The following is a 23,102-nucleotide window of genomic DNA, read 5'->3' as shown; positions in this document are numbered from 1 at the left end:
CAATTGTGGGACCCATACGGTCCTTTATGAACAGAGCAGATCACATCAATCTTGCTCAAAATACTCCAGTGTCTCCTTCTATCTCACTTAGAGTATATGCCAAAGTCCATGAACTACTAATGTAGAAAAATCATATATGATTAGTCCACATTACTTCTTTATCCTCATCATTTATCATTCCCCTCCTCTCTCCCCCATTATAACACATTCAGTTTCTACCCCGGTGGTCTTCCAGCTGTTACTTGAATTTGTCATGTATGGTCTTATTTCAGACTTTTCACATTTGCTGTTTTTCTTGTTTGCCTGCAATGCTTGTGCTTTAGATATCCATTTGACCCACTATCTCCCCTCCTCCTGGTCTCCACTCAGATGCTTTCTCAACCACTTTATATAAAACAGCACTTTCTCCAAATCATCAGTCTCTAACGTCTACCCGGCTTTGTTCTCTGTAACTCATCAAGAATGCCTTATTTTATATATGTGTGTATATATATATATATATATATGTAGTTATTGTTAGCTATTGTTTGTCTCCCTTATGTTGAAGTATAATTCTCCAAAGTTTATAAAATATGACTATCAGACAAATATAAAAAGAAAACATGCCAAAAATATTATGCTATTTCTTTATAAATAAGGAAACCAGTATAATGTTAAAATCTATTTAAAAGCTTGGGTGAAACTAGGCACTTTAATAAAGAAATGTCAGAGTAGGATTGCTGGGTTATACACAGAACTGATTAATGTCTTACAGGGAAATAAAGTGTAACCTTTGGCACTATCTATTTCATTGGACAGGAATTATTTGATCTCTACTGGACAAAAGTTTACAAATTAACCTTTGCTCCAACAGAGTTGTAAAATAGCCCAGTTGATAGTAAGTCAAGCCCAGGACTGCACCGAAAGGGCACTCAGTAATCAATTTTGCCTATTTCCAAGTTGCAAATAATTTTTCTGACATAAGGTCAAGTGATTTATTATTTCTTTCTGCTGTATCCCTAGATCTTTCAGCAGTAATGGGCAAATAGTACTCTTTTTTCTTAGTTTAGTTGTTCCAAGAAAGAGATCTTGAGGCAAGAATTTGAATGCCTGTAGTTTGAGAAGTGATTCAGAAAAACTGGTAGGGTAGTGAAGAAGTAAGATGGGGACCAGAAGAAAGTCAAAAGAGTGTGGCATCAGGCAGTTGTCCATCTGGAATATGGGAATTCAGTCCCCCAGTACAACATGAAATATAGTGCAGAACAGGCCTCAGGGTTATTCCAACCAAACAATGAAGCGTCTTGGGTATTTATTCATCAACTCTAACTGTCATTTGTTGAGGGATGCTTCCAGGAAAGTTAACTCTATTTTGTCTAGTCTGCCCTGGTTGAATTGCCCTTCAGGCAAAACAAACAAAAATTAAAACCCCAAACAACAACAACAACAACAACAACAACAACAACAACAACAACAACAACAACATCTTCCTCGTAGAGAGTACAGAAATTCCCAGGAGTGTCTGCCTTTTTTATTTTTCCTCCAGGAGCAGATTTTAGCAAATGAGTCCCATTGGGATATGTGCAGGACACTGACAATATCTGCTCTGGTATGCCAATAAGAAAAAAAAAAGTATTGATTGAATGAATCAACACATGAAATATTTCCAAGGATCTTGTAAATTGCCTCCTTAGTGCTATAGGCCCCTGCAGGATAAAAGGGACTAAGTAAACAGCACAGGAAGTGATATGAAGATCTTGGAAACATTTTCTGCCCAGATGATAGAGCAGGGAAAAAAAAGCTCCATAGGTTTTGGTATTAGACAGACTAGGTATAATTATGCCATCTAGCTGTATCCATATATGACCTATATCACATGACTTAACCTAAGTTTTAATTTTCTCACCTTTAAAATTGGGGTAATTAATCCCAGTTCTCCAAATGTGAAAGCATCATCAAAGTTAGACTATATAGTTACCACAAAAAGATATAACTTATACTTAACAGACTCTATTTAAAGTATTAACATATCTAAATAAAGAATATGATGAGCCAAATGTGTTGATCAGTCATAGACTTTGAACATTAATGGCATAATTCACAAATCTGTTCTTAAGTGGGAAAGATTACCTTAAACCCTTTTAGATGATGAATATTTTCTAAAATCATCCAATTTATTTCTTTGGTTTGACAGGAGACTCAGTAATGTTTTTGTGATTATAATTGTCTTCCAATGTAAATATGATCCCAGTGAAGAATCAATAGGAGTATTTTGTGTCTAGTGAAAGTTATAGATTTTATATGTTAACTTAAAAAAACTCTGGAATTTTGATTTGTTCATTGACTTCTGAGGGTCAGTGAGACTTACGAACATACAGTACTGAGGATAAGTGCTGAATTTGTTAAATGCCGCCCAGAGAGGACTTTTAGGAGACGGAAAACCACTTTTGCCTTGTGCCTTCATTAAAAATTTCAACGATTAATAGACATGGTGTCCACATGAGTCATGCTCCCAATTTAGAAAGGAATGGATGGAGGGGATATCAAAGCATCCCAAGGAAAAGATGTATCTCCAGTATCATCTCTCCTGAAATAACACAACTCGTACTCAATAATTTGGACCTTTTTGTGGTAGAGGTAAGATGAGGAGAAAGGGGGAAACAATCATAATCACGTAGAAGAATCTCTGGCAACAAAAGAGGATCCTTTGAGGAAGGAGGAACAGGAAAAGGACACCCAGAATCTTAGTTGTATATTCTCTTCCCAGAGATGAATGAATCTGGGTGCAAGTTACTATTTCAAATGTAAAGATAACAGATGTACATTCTCAAATTTTCAAAAATTCATAGCCTAAAAAACCCTTGAACTCTTCCTGATAAAATGAATAAACAAAAGAAAAACAAAATAACAAACTACAGATTGACCATAGCCATGGTCTAATGGACTGATGGTGATCACTGGATTTACTTAAATGGGGCACTAGGTCAAAATATAGGTAAAAATGGCTACAAAAATAAATATTATAAACTTTGACAATTTCAAAATAATAAAATAAAATCAAAACTCAGTAAATTAAGGGCTGGAAGAGGGAGGAAGGTTGAGGATAATAATTTTCTTGTCAGGCTCAGCAGAATTTAGCTGTTACCTAAAGTGGAAAAGTCAAGAAATATGTGCTGTTTTCTATTTAAAATCATTGATCAAAAAAATGAAGAAAAACTCTCTTTTATGGGGTCATGGAGTACATATTATCTAAAAAGAAAATAAATTAAGAAATAAAGTTTTGCATATGGTATATAAAGTTTTAAAGTAACTACTATATAATGGGAAAAAAATAGGTTACATGACAGTCCAAATTACCATTGGAAAATCACTCAACTCCAGAGGAAAACAAACTTTTGTCTGTTTGGTTCATTCTTGTTATTCCATTCCTAAAACAGTCCACATACAAACAGTAGGTGCTTAATAAATATTTAATGAGTGAATGAATAAATAAGACAAAAATAGAGTCAATTCAGTTAGCAAAATATAGAAATCAAAGTATTAAAATAAGGAAATATAAAATAACATGCTAAAATTAAAAATTAAAAGCATCTTTTATAACAAAATGTGTAAGTGTGATAAACCCATCTCCTAAAATTAGTCTCAAATTGAGTTAAAACCCAAAACCTAGTATATTCTCTCATTAAGAAGGTATCTAAAAGAAAACAAACAAAAACCTAAAAAAGATAAAAAGTGAAAATAAGGTCCCAGCTTGAATATGGGGAGGAGGGTAAGGGGGAAAAAATTAAAGATGATACAATATGTCATTGTTTTTGTTGTTTTTAACTTGTTCAGCTGGGAGGACTGCAATCTACACATTTAGATAGGAAGGTGGCTGACCTTGATGTTGTACAGTTACCAGCACTGTACTTTCCACTACTGAGTTATCTTGCTAACATTCCTTTGCCATGTTTCTTTTTAAGGAGGGATTTTTTTTTCTTTTTTTGAATTTCACAGGCTACTTTCATCACTCTCTATTTCCATGACATATTCTACAAATGTTAATTCCACAGTGTCTTATCCTGTCTCAAGAAACAAGTGCAGTATTGACAGAAATTACTAAAGAAAGTACATCTGTTCAGTAAATAAGAATTGAATACCTACTAAGAGCTAAACACTGCTAGGCACATGTGATAAAAACATGGAAAGGGTTCCGTCACTAAAGAGCTTACGTACTGTTAGGAGAATTAGACAACACAAACACTTTCCAATGAGATAAACACAGTGGGACAATGAGCACACAGTTCTGGAGGAATAGGAAGGAGGGTGCTTGTTACAGCATAGGGAGGCTGGGAACCAAGAAACTCTTCTGGGAAACTGTTACTCCTGAGCTGCTGAGTACTGGAGAGAGAAAGAGAAACAAGGGGATTGATTCAGGGGGAGAGGGAGAGAGAAAAGGGAGGGCGAAAGGGGAAGAGGGAGAAAGAGGAGAGAGAGAATAGAGGAGAAGAGAATGTTTAAAAAGAAACTGGGTTATTTTAAGCCAACTGAGACTAACGTGACATCGTAAGTCATTAAATTTAAAGTAGCACAAGTAATATTATTACTATGTTTGCCATCAGAGAAAGAAGAAAATTAGAGTTAGTTACGCCATTCACTGGATAGTTTTAAAAAATTGGAAAAACACAGAAGAGGCTGCAAAATGAGACATAAAAACAATGACAGTCTTGCTCACCTGTTTTCTCTCATGCTGTGTTCAGAAGCGTGTTCACATCACAGAGAGAGAAAGATTGTACCCAGGACAGAAGACAGCTCTTTGGGTTTTTTCACATATTGGATGCCCACTAAGAGTAACAGTTTTATTATCGTGCCCTACCTGAGATGCCTTTAACTTTTTTCAACTGTTCATGTAAGTTTTTATTTGACCTTGATATATTTTGCTCCTCTGCCTTGACATGCCGTCTGATAACGTATAACTAGCAATCTCTACTCTCCTCCTATTGGTTTCTTGTTTCCTGGGAGTGGTGTTAACTCTTTAAAACAAAGCAACAAAACAAAACTTTATTTTAATAATTTATACTGTTGAGCATTTATCTATTGAAACACTGTTGAAAATTGTAATACAGAGACAATATTGAATGTTTTCTTTTTAAATGGTTTTCACTCTTCTAGGTCTTTTGCTTTTCCACATGAATTTTAGAATCATCTTTACAATTTATATAAAGAAGCCTACTGGGATTTTGATTGGACTTGTATTGAATCTGTGTATCAGTTTAGGGAGAATTGATATATTAATAACAAAAATATCTCTCCATTTATTTAAGTTCTTTTTTACTTTCTCTCAGCAATGCTTTGTGGTTTTCAGTATAGAAGTTTTGCATGCATTTTGTTGAATTTATCCCTAAATATTTAATTCATTTGGTACTATTGTGAATAGTATTGCTTATATAATTTTAATTATTGATATTATTGATTACTTATTTCTAGCAAAAGAAATACAATTTTATATATTAATTCTGTACTGCAAATCTGAATTCACTTATTAGTTCTAGTAGCTTCTATAACTTTCATCAGATTTTATACATAGATTATCATGTTGTATGTGAATGAAAACAATTTTACTTCTTCCTTTCTAATGTAGATACCATTTGTTTCTTTTCCTTGCTTTGTTGCAAAGGCTAGAACAATGTTGAACAGAAGTGGTAGGAGTGAAAATCTTTGCCTTGTTCGTGATCTTAAGTGGAAAGTATTCATTTTTTTACTATTATGTATGATATTAGCTGTAGATTATCTATAGAGGCCCATTATCAGGCTGAGACTGAGAAAGTTCCCTTCTATTTCTAGTTTACTGAGAACTTTATAATCAGGAATAGATGTTGGATTTTGTTAAATGTTTTTCTGTGTTTATTCAGATGATAACATGTTTTTTTCTGTTTATTAATGTGATAAATTATGTTGATTCATTTTCAAATGTTAAAGAAATATTGCATTTCTGGGATGAATACCACTTGGTCACAATATAATACCTGTTGTTTGTATTACACTGTTGAATTTGATTAGGAGAAATTTTGTTTAGAGATGTTGCAAATGTGTTCATGAGGAGCATTGGTTCTTGGTATGTTTTGTTTTTATTTTCATTCAATTCAAATACTTTTTAGTTTCCCTTTTCTTTTTTCCTTCTTTGACTCATTGATTGTGTGGAATAGTTTTCAGATAACAAAAATTTAGAAATTTTTAACTATTTTTATTGATTTCTATTTAATTCTATTTTGGTATATGGCCTAGATAAAATACAGGATGTCTACTCAATTTTAATTTTAGGTAAACATCAAATGATTTTTTAGCATAAGTATATTTCAAGTATAATATGAGGCATACTTTTACTAAAAATGTTATTCAATGAAGAGTATGAAGAAACAAGCCACAGAATGGGAGAAAATATTTGCAAAAGACACATGTGATAAAGGAGTACTATCCAAAGTACACAAGGAACTCTTAAAAGTCAGCAAAACTCAACAGTGAGAAAATAAATAACCTGATTAAAAATTTGGCTAAAGAACTTAAGACACTTCACCAAAAAAGATACGCAGATGGCAAGTAAGCATAGGAAAAGATATTTCACCTCTAATGTCACTAGGGAAGTGTAAATTAAAACAAAAATGAGATACAATTTCATATCTGTTAGAATGACCAAAATTCAGAACACTCATAACATCAAATGGTGGTGAGGGTGTGGAGGAGCAGAAACTCATCCATTGCTGGTGGAAATGCAAAACGGTCCAGAAACTTTGGAGGACAGTTTGGCAGTTTCTTACAAAACTAAACATACTAATCCAGCAATCACACTCCTTGATATTCACCCCAAGGAACTGAAAATGTATATCCCTATAAAAACCTGCACAGGAATATTTATAGAAGCTTTATTCATCATTCCAAAACCTAGAAGCAGCCTAGATGTCTTTCAGTAGGTGTGAAACTGTGGTACATCTGAACAATGGAATATTATTCAACACTAAGGAAAAATGAACTATCAAGTCATGAAAAGACATAGAGGAACATTAAATACATAGTACTAAGTGAACAAAGCCAATCTGAAAAAGCTACATACTATTTGATTCCAAATATATGGCATTCTGGTAAAGGCAAAAGCACAGAGATAGAAAAAAGATCAGTGGTTTGTAGGGGTTCGTGGGGAGGAAGGGATGAACAAGTGGAGCACAGAGGATGTTTAGAGCAGTGAAAATACTCTGAATGATGTTATAATGGTGGATACATGACATATACATTTATCCAAATCCATAGAATGAACACCACCAAGAATGAACAGTAATGTAAATAATGGACTTAGAGTGATAATGATGTATCTGTGTAGGCTCACCAACTGACACAAAGTTACCACTCTGGTGGGGATGTTGATAGTAGAGGAGGCTATGCATGTGTGTGGGAAGGGAGTGTAGAGGACATCTCTGTGTCTTCTTCTCAATTTTGCTGTGAAACAAAAGCTGCTTTGAAAAAATAAAGTTTATAATAAAAATAATTATCACTTGATGTTTAGCTGAAATTTAAATACAGCCATGTGCCATTTTGTTGCTGTTGTTTAACTGGCAACCTTACCTAAATATGCTTTATCTTGGTAAACTGTTCTGTGTGTACTTGAAAAAATGTAATATTCTGTTATTGTGGAGTGAAGTGTTTCCTAGAATTTAATCAACTTAAGTTTGGTTGATAGTGATTTTCAGTCTATCATATTCTTGCTGATTTTCTGCCTACTTGTTCTATTAATAATTGAAAGAGTTATTGAAATTTCAATTTGTGGATTTGTGTATTCCTTTTTGAAGTTTTTGCTTCAAGTATTTGAAGCTCAGTTTCAAGTCATAAGTGTTTAGAATTGTTGGTTCCTCTTGATGAATTGACCACTTTATCATTACAAAATGAAATTCCTTGTCCCAAGTAATATTCTTTGCTCTGAAATCTACTTCATTGCTAGTAGAGCCTCTCCAGTTTTCCTTTGATGAGTTTATGCATGATATTTTTCCTGTTCTTTTATTCTTTTACTTTTTCCCTAATTGTATCCTTATATTTAAACTGACTTTCCTCTGGCAAATAACTGGGTCTTGTTTTTTTGTATCCAATAGGCCCATTTCTTCCTTATAATGGGGGTGTTCAGACTATTTATATTTGATGTGATTATTAATGAGATTAGGATTAAGTCTATTATCTTCCTATTTATTTCTGTTTATCCCATCTGCTTTTTATTGTTGACTTTTTTCTTATTTTTCTGCCTCTTTTGGATTAAGTATATTTTATGACCCATTTTATCTTCTGTGTTGGTTTACTAGTTATAACTCCTTGTTTTATTACTATACTTGTTTTAAGATTCCACATCTTTAATTTATCATAATCTACCTGCAGTTGATATTATACCATATCATTTAGAGTACAGAAATCTTAAATTAGTATACTTTCATATTTTCTCTTTTCTTTTATTTCTGTATCTGTCATAAACTCCATATACTACACTGTCATTTTTCTCTTTACCCTAAACTATAAGCCCTCTGAAGACAGGTGTTCTGTCTTCAGTGCTTATTAGTGAATGACCATTGCTTAGCATACATCGTTATAGGAAATAAGTATAAAAATATTTTGGGTATAAAGCAATGAAAGAATAAATGAAAAGACAATATTTTCATTTTTAAATTGATATTATTTTGCACTCTTCCTCATAAAGTACTCTGAAGGATTCCATGGACACATTTTTTTAAAGATATAGAATGTGATGACAAGAACTATTTTAATATCATTGTTAATTCTTTCATCTATGTCAATTCTAGGTCGATTTTGATTTACTGATTTTTTTTCTCCTCATTCTGGTTCATATTTTCCTGCTTCTTTGCATGTTTGAAAAATTTTTGATTGTATGCCAGGCACTGTGAACTTCATCTTGTTTGCTGCTGCATAGTTTTGTATTTCTATATATATTCTTGAGCTTTATACTGGGACACAGTTGGGTTACATGTTAATAGTTTGATACTTTAGGTCTTTTAATATTTGTTTTGGTGGGACCAGAGCAGCATTTAATCTAGGGCTAATTATTCCTCATTTCTTAACTAAATCTCTTCTGAGTATTCTAACCAATGGCCATGAGTTGGAAGTTTTCCCTTACGGCTTTTTGGAATGTGCACTGTTTCCAGCCTTATACGAGAACTGGGTACTGTTTCCTCTAATTCTTTTGGATGTTGCTTTTCTCTACTTCAGGTAGTATCCTCAAATGCATGCACTGATTGGTATTGTGCTGATTACTTGAGAGAACCTTCTGTCGATCTCCAGAATTCTCTCTCTGTTAAGCTCTTTTCCAGTACTCTGTCCTATGAACTTTAGCTTCCTGGGTTTCCCTGGCCCTTTAGTTCCATCTCTTTCAACTCAGCCAGATCTGCCTGGTGCTGAGTTCCCTCTCTGAGCCACTGCTTGGAAAATCTAAAGCAATAATCTGAAGCAATCACACTGCTCACTTCAGTTGTCTTGTCTAATGCATGTTCTGATATAATAGTGTCATCCAGTATATGTCATTCAGTAATTTGCTTTTTCCCTCAATAATATGGCTCCCAGTTTTTCCCATGTTGGTATATGTGGAACTAACATATTTTTTAGTCGCTGCATCACATTCCACAAATTGAGCATAATATAGTTATTTTGCCATTCTTTTTGATGAACATTTTGTTTTTTACCAATATTTTGCAAGTATAAATTAGATGTGATGCATATCCATACATAAACTTTCTTATGCAATAATGTGGGTATTTTTCAGGGTAGATAATCATAAGTGGCAGTCAAATTTTATAGATTCAAATTACCCTTCATGGTGGCTGTATTATTTACAACCCCCCACCAAAAAATAGAGGGGTACCGTTTCTTCACAGCTTCATCCTCAATTAATACAATAAAGGATTAAAACTTAGTTAAAATTATGCATAAAATATCATGTGTGTTTCCTCTACAATGAAATATATATTCACCTATTTAACCATTTTCAATTGGGATGCTTGTTTTATTGTTTTCAAAGGATATATTGTATATATTTCTTTATTTCTAAATGTGCCTTGTGAAAATTGCTACATACTGCAAATATTTTCATGCAGGGTTTCACTTTTTGTGCTTGGTTTAAGAAAGTTTTTCTTACTTGAAGTTCATAAACATATATTAAGCTTTTTATGATATATTTTGGGTTAAGATTTATACTATTAAATTTTGAATATACCTATAATTTATTTTTGTGAAAAGTGTGAGCTAGAGGTCTAAATTATTTTTCCCTCTTCAAATGTTTAGGCAATTGTCTCAGTGAAATTAATTGAATAAGTCATACTTTCTTCACTGATATGAAATGTCCCCTTTAGTTATGCAGTATTCTCATAGACACAGCCATAGATTTTGAAGGTTTTCATTATCCATTCTTTTGGTTTATCTTAGCTGCAATACTGTGAGGCAAGCTCAGTAAACAATATTGGTGCCTCCCTTCTCTATGTGAAGAAACTGAGGCTCTGAATTGTTTGCTTAAGGCTAAGCAGCTCTCACAAAACTGATCAAGCATTCAAGTTCCAATTAAAAAAATTTTTTTTTAATGGAGGTACTGGGAATTGAATCCAGGACCTCCTGCATACTAAATATCTGCTCTACCAATGAGCTTATATCCACCCCCTCGAATTCCCATCTGTGAACTCCAAATCTCATGCTCTATATGCCACTCTTAGATCATTTCCAGTTTGTTTCTCTGATTTCTTTGGCCCAGTGATTTTTAAACAGCTTCAGGCTCTAAACAGAGTGGTTCTATTTTCTCCTCTGAAAGCACCTAATCTCAGATAACTTTTGATCTCAGATAACTCAGGCACTGGATAACTTGTCAAAAACTGTACCTGTCTCTTTAGATTCCATCCTCCCTAATTAATTAGTCAAGGAGGCAGGTACAGACACAAATCAGTATGCCTCGTTCTCAGAAGTATACATACAAATTAAATAATAATTACTCAGGGGGTTCTTATTTATGTACATTGCGGACTCTTTTCCTTTTCTGTGAACACTTACAGAGCTTGAAAGATATAGCTGAACGAAGTTGGAAGAAAGAATGAAAGTGTTTAACTGCCTCTTCAGACCACAGTCCCAGAAGCTTTTTATCTTTAATGAAAGGGTACCTGTAAATGATTGTGCATCACCATCCATTTTCACCCATATGTGGCTGATGAGTAAGTGAAATGGAGGTTCATTAAAAATAAAAGCAAAGCAATTAGAAGGACTGCAACACAAAGATCAACACCCATTATCAGACAGAGGAAATGGTGTGCTAAAAGAAGTATTTGCTTTTCAACTAGTTTCAGTCTACTGCAGGCTATGAAATGATAATCTCTGCTTATTTTTTTTCCAGTAAATGTCAGCTATGTCATTTCTGTTTACAGATGAGTGCATTTCAATCTTGAAATGTTTATTCTCTGCCTCTATTATAGAAAGAAAAAGATTTTTCTAGCTTGCCTCTGGGAAAGCAATATTGTCTGCATTTGTATTCTGAACTAGACTAAAGGAAGAAGCATTGAAACAGGGAATTACTCTGTGTGTCTGATTGGATTGCAGCTTTGGGAGTTGCAAAGCAGGTTTCATGCTAATAAAAAAAGAGCGAGCAAGCAAGAGAGATTATATACTTCTCCACTGTGGGAGAGAGGTGACATCGAGCACGTAGAATGCACAGATAAACTGTTTTCAGTACTGCTTTGTGCCCATCTCAACTGCCAGCCTCATAGATTAAGTTGAATATCCAACCCTTGGATTCAGATATGGAAATATTTATTATTGTGGATTTTATTGGGACCTAAATATCTAGTACTATATGGCTGCATTTGTAGAGACAGAAAATGGATTACAATTATATTACTGCAATGAATTTTACTGTTGTAAAGACAGTTTTCTCCTACCAAATGGTAGCTTAAGACACAAGCTAATGATACCAACCATAATGACAGGCATCTTGATACTGATAAAAAATGAGAATTCTGGTGAATAAATGGAGATACACCTAACCTGAAGGATGTAGGCAGATTATTTGCTTAAGCGTCTTTTATGGATAAACTTTGGATAATAATATGGAGTATACATTTGCAGAAGGAAAAAATTGTTAATTTTCTATTTTTTCCGATTAATAGGTAATTCATTTCACTTTAAAATATGTTTAAAATTACAGTGGAAAGAAAACAGAAACAGATTCGCAGACATAGTAAACAATCTTATGGTTACCAGGGAAAGGGGGTGGAAAGGTATAAATTTGGGAGTTTGAGATTTACAAATGTTATCCACTATATATAAAAATAGATTTTAAAAAACATTTCTGCTGTATAGCACAGGGAACTATGATCAGTATCTTCTAATAATCTTTAATGACACAGAATATGAAAACAAATTATGTATGTATGTGCATGACTGGGACATTGTGCTGTACACTAGAAATTGACACATTGTAACTGATGGTACTTCAATTAAGAAAAAACAAAAAAAAACTACAGTAGAAAGAAAAAATATTGTGATACGATCTTTCAGAAATGAATGCTGTATTGTGTTAAAACTCCTTTAAGTCTGTATTATATATTTATCACTTTGAATTTCTTAGAAAAGTATTTACAATGATAAATCTTGCTTATTTTACCTTGCTTTGTGATATAAATATTTTCATGTCAGTATAACTTTTTGTAAACTACAAAGTATTTCTTTTGTTAAACACATAAATATTTTAATGGCATTATACTTTCTACCAGGAGGCTCCACTATAATTTATTTAGTCCTTATTCTTGGCATTTAGTTTTTTAAATAAGTCTTTAAATTGTAAATGATGCTGCAATAAACTTCTCTAATTGTAAAAATTTGACAGACAAAATTCGAGAAATAAAATTATTGGGCATGAGGATCTTGGCATTTTAAAGGTCCTTCATAAACAGTGACAATTGAGTTTTACTATATTCGCCCTAAGCACTGGTGGTGGTGTCCACTGTGGCCTTGCTCGTGACACAGGATAAAACTGAAGTTATCCCTGAGATTTCCCCCAGCACACACTCAGAAACCTCTACTGCTGGAGAAGTAAAATGATAGAGGAGAGTTGACTTTGACCTTTCAAAATAACTGAAAAAAAAATGATAGCAGTGACCATAGTATTGAAAGCTTTTTCATTCTCAAGAGTTATGCTTTTTCAGGCAAGGAAATAATTCAAAACAAAACAAAAGCTCAGACTCTGGAACAATAGCGTGTAGTTTCCACGTATACCACACAAGTTGCACAGGCACACATGCAAGCAGGCCTGGATGCATACCATCCCACACACACGCCCCCAAATTCTGTGCCCTTTTCTACTTAGTTTTCTTCACATTACATAGGTTTTAATCCAGTTTTAATTTTATTTTTAACCCAATTTATGTCTAAGGAGGAGTAGGAGAGGCTCGTAAGAACATTGTCCTTGGGCCTTTCAGATTCTCAGAGAGAGCTCTGTTTCCCAACAGTAACAGAGACACTTCCAGGGTAGGAGACCTGTGATATGAAATGCCTTGCTCAAGGTCATCATCTGGCAATTTATCAGCACAGACTATTGAACAGCATTTTTTTGACAGAAACAACTGGCGTCATAGCAGTATATATATGCACCCCAAAATTGAAGAAAGGAGAATTAATTTAATAAAATACTGCATGAACATTTCCCCTTGAATTGCTAGAGATAGGAGCAGAATTTCTATTTGTGCTTTATAGCTCTGCTACATTGTGAGTGCTCAACTAGCAGAAAATTGTAATTGTCAGGATAGAAAACTTCTTTATTATAGTGATATGGTGTAAGTATGAATTTGCTGTGGTTAAAAAAAGTTTATATCCACAAAATTTCTCATGTGTCTAAATATATCTCCATTTATTTTTCAAGATGAAAAATTTATATCTCTATACAATTTAATTTCTATTTTTTAAACCACATGAATCCACTTAAATAATAAATGATCTTCATTTCACATATCCAAATATAAAAAAATAACCTTAGATACTACTATGTATTGGATAATTGGAGATATATTGGAGATTGCTTTTGTTACACTGTTTAGCATTGTGATTACTAACTTCAAATTTTTCTATAGAAAAAAATATATTTTTATTTGAAAAGGAAATGAAATCTAAAATTTGAAAGACCAGTATATTGAAACATGACTTAACATTACTGTTTGAACTATGGTAGTTAAACCAGGGTGGCAGAACCTATGTTGAAATGTATAGACATTGGAAAATGTGGTTCCTACTTAGAAAATGTTCCAAAGAGCTGTATCTATCTTTATCATGAATTGACCCTTAGTGACAACCTTTTGAAGTTTCTTTGCTGTGAATGGCTTGAGAATGAGTAGATTTGACAATCAGTATGTCCAAAACTGAAAATTTCTGTCCTTAGTCATCACATCTGCTTCTTTACCATTGTTTCCCCCAACTCAGCATTAGCACTGTGCATCTAACTGTTCCTGCCTGCAGTTTGACAGGCATTCCAGGCACCTCCATTTCCCTTATTTCCCACAGCCAAATACCAGTCTGATATTTCCACCAGGGATTTATATCCATCCACTTCTGTATATCCTCCAAATCGCACTGCTTGACTAGGCCATCTGAATTACTGTAAGCTTCCTGCCTCCAATATTGATTTTCCTCTCTCCCATTTGGAAAATATTAATCAGAGTTATTCTAAAACATGCAAGCATGGTCATATCCCCCTGCTTAAAACCATTTATCAGCTAACTATTGCTCTGCAAATAATATGCAAACTTCATGACATGGCTTATAGGATGTGTGATAGCCACTTTCGACCCTGAATTCAGCCACCAACCCCACTTCATCACACAACTGAGATCCCATACAATTCTTTCAGCTTTCCTGAACTTGTCTCAACTTCTAGAATTATATAAACTTTCAAACCTCTGGGCATTTGCACCTGCTTTTCTTTGCCAGAAAACTCCTGGTCCTGCCGGGAAAATTCCTTTTTTTTTTAATTGAGGTATAGTCAGTTTACAATGTTGTGTCAATTTCTGGTGTACAGCACACTTCTTCAGTCATATATGAGTATACATATATTAATTTTCATATTCTTTTTCACCATAAGCTACTAGAAGATATTGAATATATTTCCCTGTGCTATACAGTATAAACTTGTTTATCTATTGTATATATACCAGTCAGTATCTGCAAATCTTGAGCTCCCAGTTTATCCCTTCCCGCCCCACCCCCAGCAGCTACAAGTCTGTATTCTATGTCTGTGGATCTGTTTCTGTTTTTTATGTACGTTCATTTGTCCTTTATTTTTTAGATTCTACATATGAATGATATCATATGGTATTTGTCTTTCTCTTTCTGGCTTACCACTTAGAATGATATTCTCCAGGTCCATGCATGTTGTTGCAAATGGCATTTTTTTATTGTTTTTTGTGGCTGAGTAGTATTCCATTATATAAATATACCACAACTTCTTTATCCAGTCATCTGTCAATGTACATTTAGGTTGTTTCCATGTCTTGGCTATTGTAATGCCAGGAGAATTCTTAATCCTCATTTGTGATGACTTAATTTCCACTCATCCTTTTGGCTAATGGATTTCAAACACAGTTTTGGTCCTGACCCATCTTAAAAAATATATTTTACATCAAACCCAGATATTTCTCTTACATGATCCAAAACACAACTGAAAAACTATTTCATGAAACAATAGTCATACATTTTTATGTGAAATTCTATTCTATTCTACTCTGCTTGATTTACTAAATTGAGTTTACAACCTTTGATTTGGAAAACACAGCTTAAAAATCATTCACTCTAAGAAGTCTTCCTTGATCCTTTAAACTGGTTTGATGCTTTTGCTCTGTGATTCTGTTGAGACTTGTACTTCCTACAGTACCGCCCTAGACACTGTGTGGGCTTTAATTTCCTGTCTTTCTCGAAGTCAGTGTATAGTGAGGGCAGGCATAGTGTCTGTCTTACTTCAAGTCATGCATTCTGCATGAGTACAGTACCTGTCATATGGTAAGTGCTTACAAAATTCATGTTGAATGATTCAATAAATAAATAAGTGAAATTCTGATCTATTTGGATTAACCACACTAATAAATCAAGTTATTTTTTAAATCCTAAATAAGAAACGTAGAAGTTAATGGTTTCAAACACATCCTTAAGAAAAGAAAGAAGTACAACAAAATTTTAATGAAACATTTTAAAATTATAGTCACAAAAAAAGAAAACATGTCTTTTTGGCAATTCTAAGGATGGCTGTATTTCATCTTATTTATACTGTTGTCTACGGGTTATGAACTACAAAATGCCAACCTACTTGGGGAGGATATCCTGACAGCAGTACATTATCTCTACCTATTGTTCTGCTGCAGTGTGTCCCAGGAGAAATAAGGCATGTACTTTAGCATTTAAAAGTTAAACAATTAGTCTTTCTTTTTGTACAAACATTTCAAAACAGCTCCATTCCAAATTTATGAGTCATAGGATGATCATAAATTTGCTTACTTTTAATTTTGAGTATGAAGAGAAATCTAGCTCTTTACCCAGGCTGACTCTGTTTTTTGGCGTGACTTGCCAAGATTTTTCATACATATTTGTGACTTTGATTTTGGCTATTTATAGTTCTTTCTTAAATGTCTTAAATTTAATAGTGATAGACTGAGATGAGAAAAAAGTTGGGGATATCTTAAGTGATTGTTTGGATGTCTCTTTTTTGGCTAAAATAATGTTCTTTGAATATTTTCACTAGTTTAAACACTAATTGATGGTAAATTTAATCCATATGTTTTTACCCCATATATCACCAAAATACTTTTGCAAAAGAACTTTACAAACAGCTGTTTATTCTCCAAATAATATAGTCAGACTTTGAATAACCTATTTTTTTGTATTTTGCTACCCATCAAGTGCATAGGTAGATGAATCAATACGGTGAAATGGATACAGTCCTATACTATATTTTTCTTAAAACCACGATGCACAGTATAGGTACTACTAATACAAATTTATTTCTTCATTTAAAGAAATAATTTGAGAAGGCCAATTCAAAAGGAAAAATTTATGTTAAGTAAAATTCTTTAACTTTCAGCTAAATAATAATTATCCCATCTGTATTACTTAGAATAACCTCTGCTTCAAGAAATGAAAACTTTCTGAAACTTGCTTCAACAACAGGGAAATGTATTATCTCACATAACAGAAATCCAAAGATAAGTTAAGATATAGATTGTTTAATTAAAAAATTCAGTGATTATGTAAGATACATGTTTTCTTTCCTTTGTCAGATGTGCTATCTTCCTTCTTTAGTAGCAAGATGGCTGCAGCAGTTTCTTCTAAGATAGTGCCCAGAAAAAGAAGAGACACCATTACCTGTATACCGCTCTTAGTAGTGAAGAAACATTTTCTAAACATCTCTGCTCCAGCAAATTTTTCTTCAGATCTCATTGGTGGAAACTAGGTAGCATGTTCTTTTGTGAATCAAGAGCTGGCAAGGAGAATGAGATTGCATTTAGATCAATAAGATATACTTTGACTGGAGGTGAAAGTAGGCTTTCTCCAAGGCTCATGATCAATTCATGAAGAGTAGATCTGAATAAAGCTGGAGATTTGGAGGAAGGAGTAGTAACAAATGCTGGGTAAGCAAAAGAAACACACACACACAAATGGAATGTCTACACATTGTTCCTTATATACATCTATAAGTACGAATAAATGTCTTTTAAGCTTCAAGTAGTTAATATTAACTACACATAGACTTTTTTTGTAAAATGCCATGTTTTATTAAGTTAAGATTATTATTACTATAATTTTTTAAAGGTAAGGAAATTATTATCTCCATGTGTGTTTCCTTCTGCACCCTCAAGCCAGCTTTTCTGAGCTGTTGGCAATCAGTTACAAGTGTGATAGGGGAATAATTAGGTATGCTGAGAAAGAATCGGGGGAGACACTCAAAGCCCATGGTAGAAGTTTATATTTTATTGCGAAACCATTATTAAACGTCATTTGCAATGAGTGTAAAGTCATGAAACGGAATTTTGTGAGCTAAACACCCAAATTCAGATGACTTTTGCTATTCTTCTTCAACAGAAGCAACACTTTTCTTATCTGTTTCCCCCATCTGAATCTGTCTTTGGCTTCAATTGTTGATTTTCATCTTCTAGTAAGAAAAAATGTGAGAACTTTGGACAATGACCTCCCGATTCCATTTTTCTCTCTCCCGCTCACTTAGCTAAAAGGAAAATTGAAAATATAAGTATATATTTGCAGGTATACTGGAATATTCTTCCTTGTCCTATTAAGAGTTTTTAGAATATTTCAAATGTTAAAGCAATAATAACATGTCTCTTTAAAATAAAAGGAATATATAAGTTTCTTCAACACAATTCATCAGTCCTTTGATGGAGACTAAAGTCCATGAAAGAATGGGGAAAAACCCAGATCTTTCAAAATAGAATGGCCACTTGTCTGTAACATGTGGCAGTTTGATCAAATGATCTCTGCTCTCTTTCAGATGCAAAACTTGATAATTCCATCTGAGTAGATCTGTTTCAAAGCAAGAAAGAATATTATGTGTTTCACTTCTATTCTACCTACAAAAGCTTTTTAAGCCAAGTTTGAAATTTACTTTATTAAGTAATTCATGCTTTACATTAAGAAAGAAAAGGATTTTAGTTCAGATGGTTTCAGTGAATTAAAACTTAACCTAAGAGACAAGAAAATATACCTGCTATTTTCAGATTTATAATATTGTCTCAGTTTCCAAAAGAACTAAGTATAAATAATAAAGAATTATGCCTGATTAGCCATACAATAACATATAGAAAGTATAGTTAACACATGATTAACATCGATTTAATTTAAAATAAAAATACAGAGTGCATTAATTAAAAATTACTATCCATATTTATAGTCTTATTGTTCTGGCATAGTTTCTATGTTTATGTGTGAGTATGTATATGTGTTTGTACATGCATGCATGTGTGTATCTTAAACAAGGCTTTAAAAAGTAATTATAAATTATTTAGTTTTATTTATTTATGTATTTATTTTTCTTTAATTTTTCATTGTTCATTAATGGTAATGTCAAGTCAAAATGACTAAGATATTTGCAGGGATATGCCAGATTGTCTAAGCATTAGAGGGTGCTGGTCACCACCAGGATTCTCAGTTCACCACTGTAACACTTTGCACAACTATTGGAAGTAAAGAGAAGAAGTGTATTTTGCCTGAGGTGTCTTTACTTCCTACTTCACCCGGGTAAATCTTCATCATCAGATTTCTCATAGTGAGTCTATTCCTGAAGGTTTACTCTCACTTAATGATTAGCTTAATTGACCCTAAAAAAATGTCTTACAGAACCATTCACTCCTTTTTCCTAACATTTCCTTCTTTGCTTACTTAATTAATTGAGTGGAATCTGTTTCACCCACTAAATTGTTAAGCCCTCTGAAGACAACCGCTATGTCGACTGGGCTTACTATCATATGTACATTGCCTAGCATACTGCTTAATATGAAATAAACGTCCCCCCTTCAGTTTCTGAAGGTGAGGAAAATGAATGAAAAAGGATATTTTCACTTTTTAAATTAATAATGTCTTGTGCTGTTGTTCACAAAAATAATCTGAAGTAGCTGATGCATTATTTACCTTATAAGGCTATAATGGAAAATAACATTTAAAATCTTAATGTTCCAGCACCCTTAATGCCAAACACAGATAAATTAAATCTTTCAATTTAATATTTTATAAATAAACAGAACTAGTTTTTCACTTCATTTCTCACTCTTCACCTTTCATTTATTTCCTTTCTGCACTTACCCACTGGGATGATTCAATCTTTATTATTTCCTTAATTCATCCATCCCCTGCATTCCCTATTCCGGCTTGCTTCATCTCTAACCTGGACTCAAAATAAAAGCAGATTATCTAATCTCTGCCTCTCATTTCTTCCTTATCCATTTGTTTCTTCTTAATGATACTGAAATTATCTTCATAACACATATTTCAATATTTTCCCTTGTCTGACCCAGAATTCAGCATGATACTCATATTTGGAATGGTTTAAAGACTAATCATAATTTGAACATATTTCATCCTCCTCTCTCTCCCGCAAGTTTCATACCTATGTTTTAGTTCAAAACTTTATTTCCTGATGCTCTTTATTTTGCCGTAACTGTTCTTTTCCCCTTAACTTTGGTTCCAATACAAACTCCTTCTTATTCCTTAATGCTCTGTTTAATGGTATTCCTCATTGAAGAGTTCTTTAGAGCAGGAAATGACAGGAACAATGAAACGAAAATCAGATGATGTGGGTTTTCATTTCAGACTCTGTACCTATGTGATTGAATCTTAGAAGATTTTTTGTGCAATGTGGAACCCAGTTTCCTCACATGTAAAGTGGATACCTAAAAACAGAAACAGTTACACAAAATAAATGGTAATTTTCTTTTCTTCTTTCTCCAGTGTGCTCCAGTGAGAAAGAATCATTCCCCTCTGTCTCTAAGATTTTTATTCAATATCTCTTTTAAACTTTTTGTTACATATGTATTTTAAAGCCAATTATTTATTTTTCTGACTTCATGGTATATACATTGTGAAGAAAATCTATATCTCACACCTGTTTAACTTTTCATTGTATGAGACATAATAGACATATTTAATAAATCATTTTTCAATTAAAATGAGCAATATTAGTTTGTTCAACCAAAATATGAATACATATTGATGCATGCCAAGAAGAAATTACTCAAACATTTTATGGGTGAATTCTAAATTCATTTGCATTTGAATCATTTTAGAATGCATTTTTTTTTTTAACAAATAGTTGTATGAGTTGCAAAGACATAGGGCACTAAATACGGCTTTGGCGTTGAGTTTATTTGTTCTATGAATGTCAACTTTAAAATCTTTCAGAACTTTTGAAAAATATATTCTTAAATTCATGCGTATATTATTTTCTGAAAAACATACTATTCCCAGAATGATATTCTATAAAAAATCGATTTGATTTCATGAAATGTATATTGCTTGACTTTATACTTAGTATAGTTTAAAATAGTCTCTAACATAATGAAATATACTTTTCAAGTTACGAACAATAGTGCCCAGAGGACAGATTCTCTGTGCTTCAACATAAGTGGAATTACAAGATTAGCAATAACTATGATTGTTCTGCAAATTAGAAAGAGCCAAAGTATCACAAACCTCAAGAAGTGGCATTGAAAATGCCATTTTAAAAAAAAAATTAGGCCTTCAGGGGACAAACCAAATGCAAGATTTAGACTAATTTTACAATGGCTATAATATATTACTTTAGCTACTGGAAAAAAAATAAAACCATGATTGAATTTGCCGGCATCTCTATAGTCATATTTGGAGTAATAACAATAATGCTTCTCTCTGAACAGAAGTTGTGCTGATTATTGAACAGTGATCTAAATTGCAACAGTATGATTTCCTGTATTCATATTTCCATAACATAAATTATTTTCTCTGACTTTTGTTTGGATGTCAAGGCCAATGTGATTTTATGGTCAGTTATAATATTTATTATTCCAATATATGCATTGCCTATTCACTGGGAAATTCCTAAACTGATCTGCACCAACACCTTTAGTTCCTTATAAGCCTAGGCCTAGGCGTATAAATACAAGCCAGGCAGTGTACAGGGGAAACCAAAATAAATGAAGAAACACAGAATTTCTGACAAATCTCCAATGTCTGGTTTTTGCCTTTCCTAGTTCTGGTTGTATGCCTTTCCTTGGCCTCCATTAGCTACTCCTGTATTCTTATAATACAGTTTTCTTAACCTAGATCAAGTTGCTTTCTATTACTTGGAACTAGTCCTAACTAACATATTATCTGTGTCAGTTTTTAAAAGGATTAGAGATAATCTATTCAAAATATTTTTCACATAGTAGATATTCTTTCTTATAATTGTAATTATTCATATTTTAGAATGTCTATTTTGTGAAAAAGATTAATGTTAGACTAGAACTCTGTCAAGATGTCTATCCGAATATAACAAGTGGTAAAACAGATTGTTGGTTGCTAGAGATACCATGATAGAGTATTAAAAACGGGTATTAAAATACTTGTAGGGAAGCAAATGGCAATATCTCTACCTAGTTTTTCTCAATAACCCTTCTCCTCTTGAATGATTCATCTTTCTCTCAGTTCCATGCTGCTATTGAGGCATTTAATGAGACAATAAAAACAATGGTTTTATTTTTTATATCTCCCTTTGAAGTATACAAACCTGAAGTACCTTTAGGATCCCAGGGTTCTGGCAATAAGACAGTAAAGGTTAGTGTGGTGACTCTCTGGTGCTTCATGCCTCTGTAACCTAAAAGAATTATGGATCCTCAGAGAGCTAGTACAATAGCAAGTAAGTACACAACATAAAGCAGGTAACACCTAAAATGATTAAAATTAATTTAGTTAAGTATTTTTAAAAACCCATTATGTTTCAGATATTAAGTTAGAAAATATGTATAGCTTTACATATGAGTATTAAGGATATTTGAGGACTTCATGGTCTAAATGGGAAGACAGCTGATTAAAATGACTAGAAAGCAATGCAACAACTCTATAATAGAGCTCTAGTCAATAGGTAGAACACAGATACAAAGGAATCAATTTCTGGTAGACAACAGTAAGCTGACACTTAAGTGAAAGAATTACACTTTCCTTACCTACTACTCTTTAATTGTATACTTATGGCCTGCCCTCTAGGATGTCTGTTTGTGGGAATACAGTGCTTTCTGCATAGGACTGTTGCCTTCGACTGATACATAGGTGAATACCAAAAGAATAAGCCAGAAGTCCTGAAAAAAGTTATCACAGGAGAGAGATAATTGGTTTGAGTTTACAGTGGTTACTATTTTTTGTATATGTGTCTCATAAAATCATTTGTCTCGTTAAACCATTTGCATAAATAACTTTGATAAAATTACAAATACAAAGTTCTAAAGGAGAGAGCCAGTGAAATAAGAATAGGGAGTGAAGTAAATAAGAACAAGAGGTGATGGTGAAAACTAAGAAAAATTAAGAACTATCCTTGGTTTTCTTCAAGATGTTGACAATGATATTGACTTCCCATA

This window comes from Vicugna pacos, chromosome 12 (assembly GCF_048564905.1).
Source record: "Vicugna pacos chromosome 12, VicPac4, whole genome shotgun sequence".
NCBI classification, from domain to species: Eukaryota; Metazoa; Chordata; class Mammalia; order Artiodactyla; family Camelidae; genus Vicugna; species Vicugna pacos.
Note: the sequence above shows the minus strand (reverse complement) of the source record.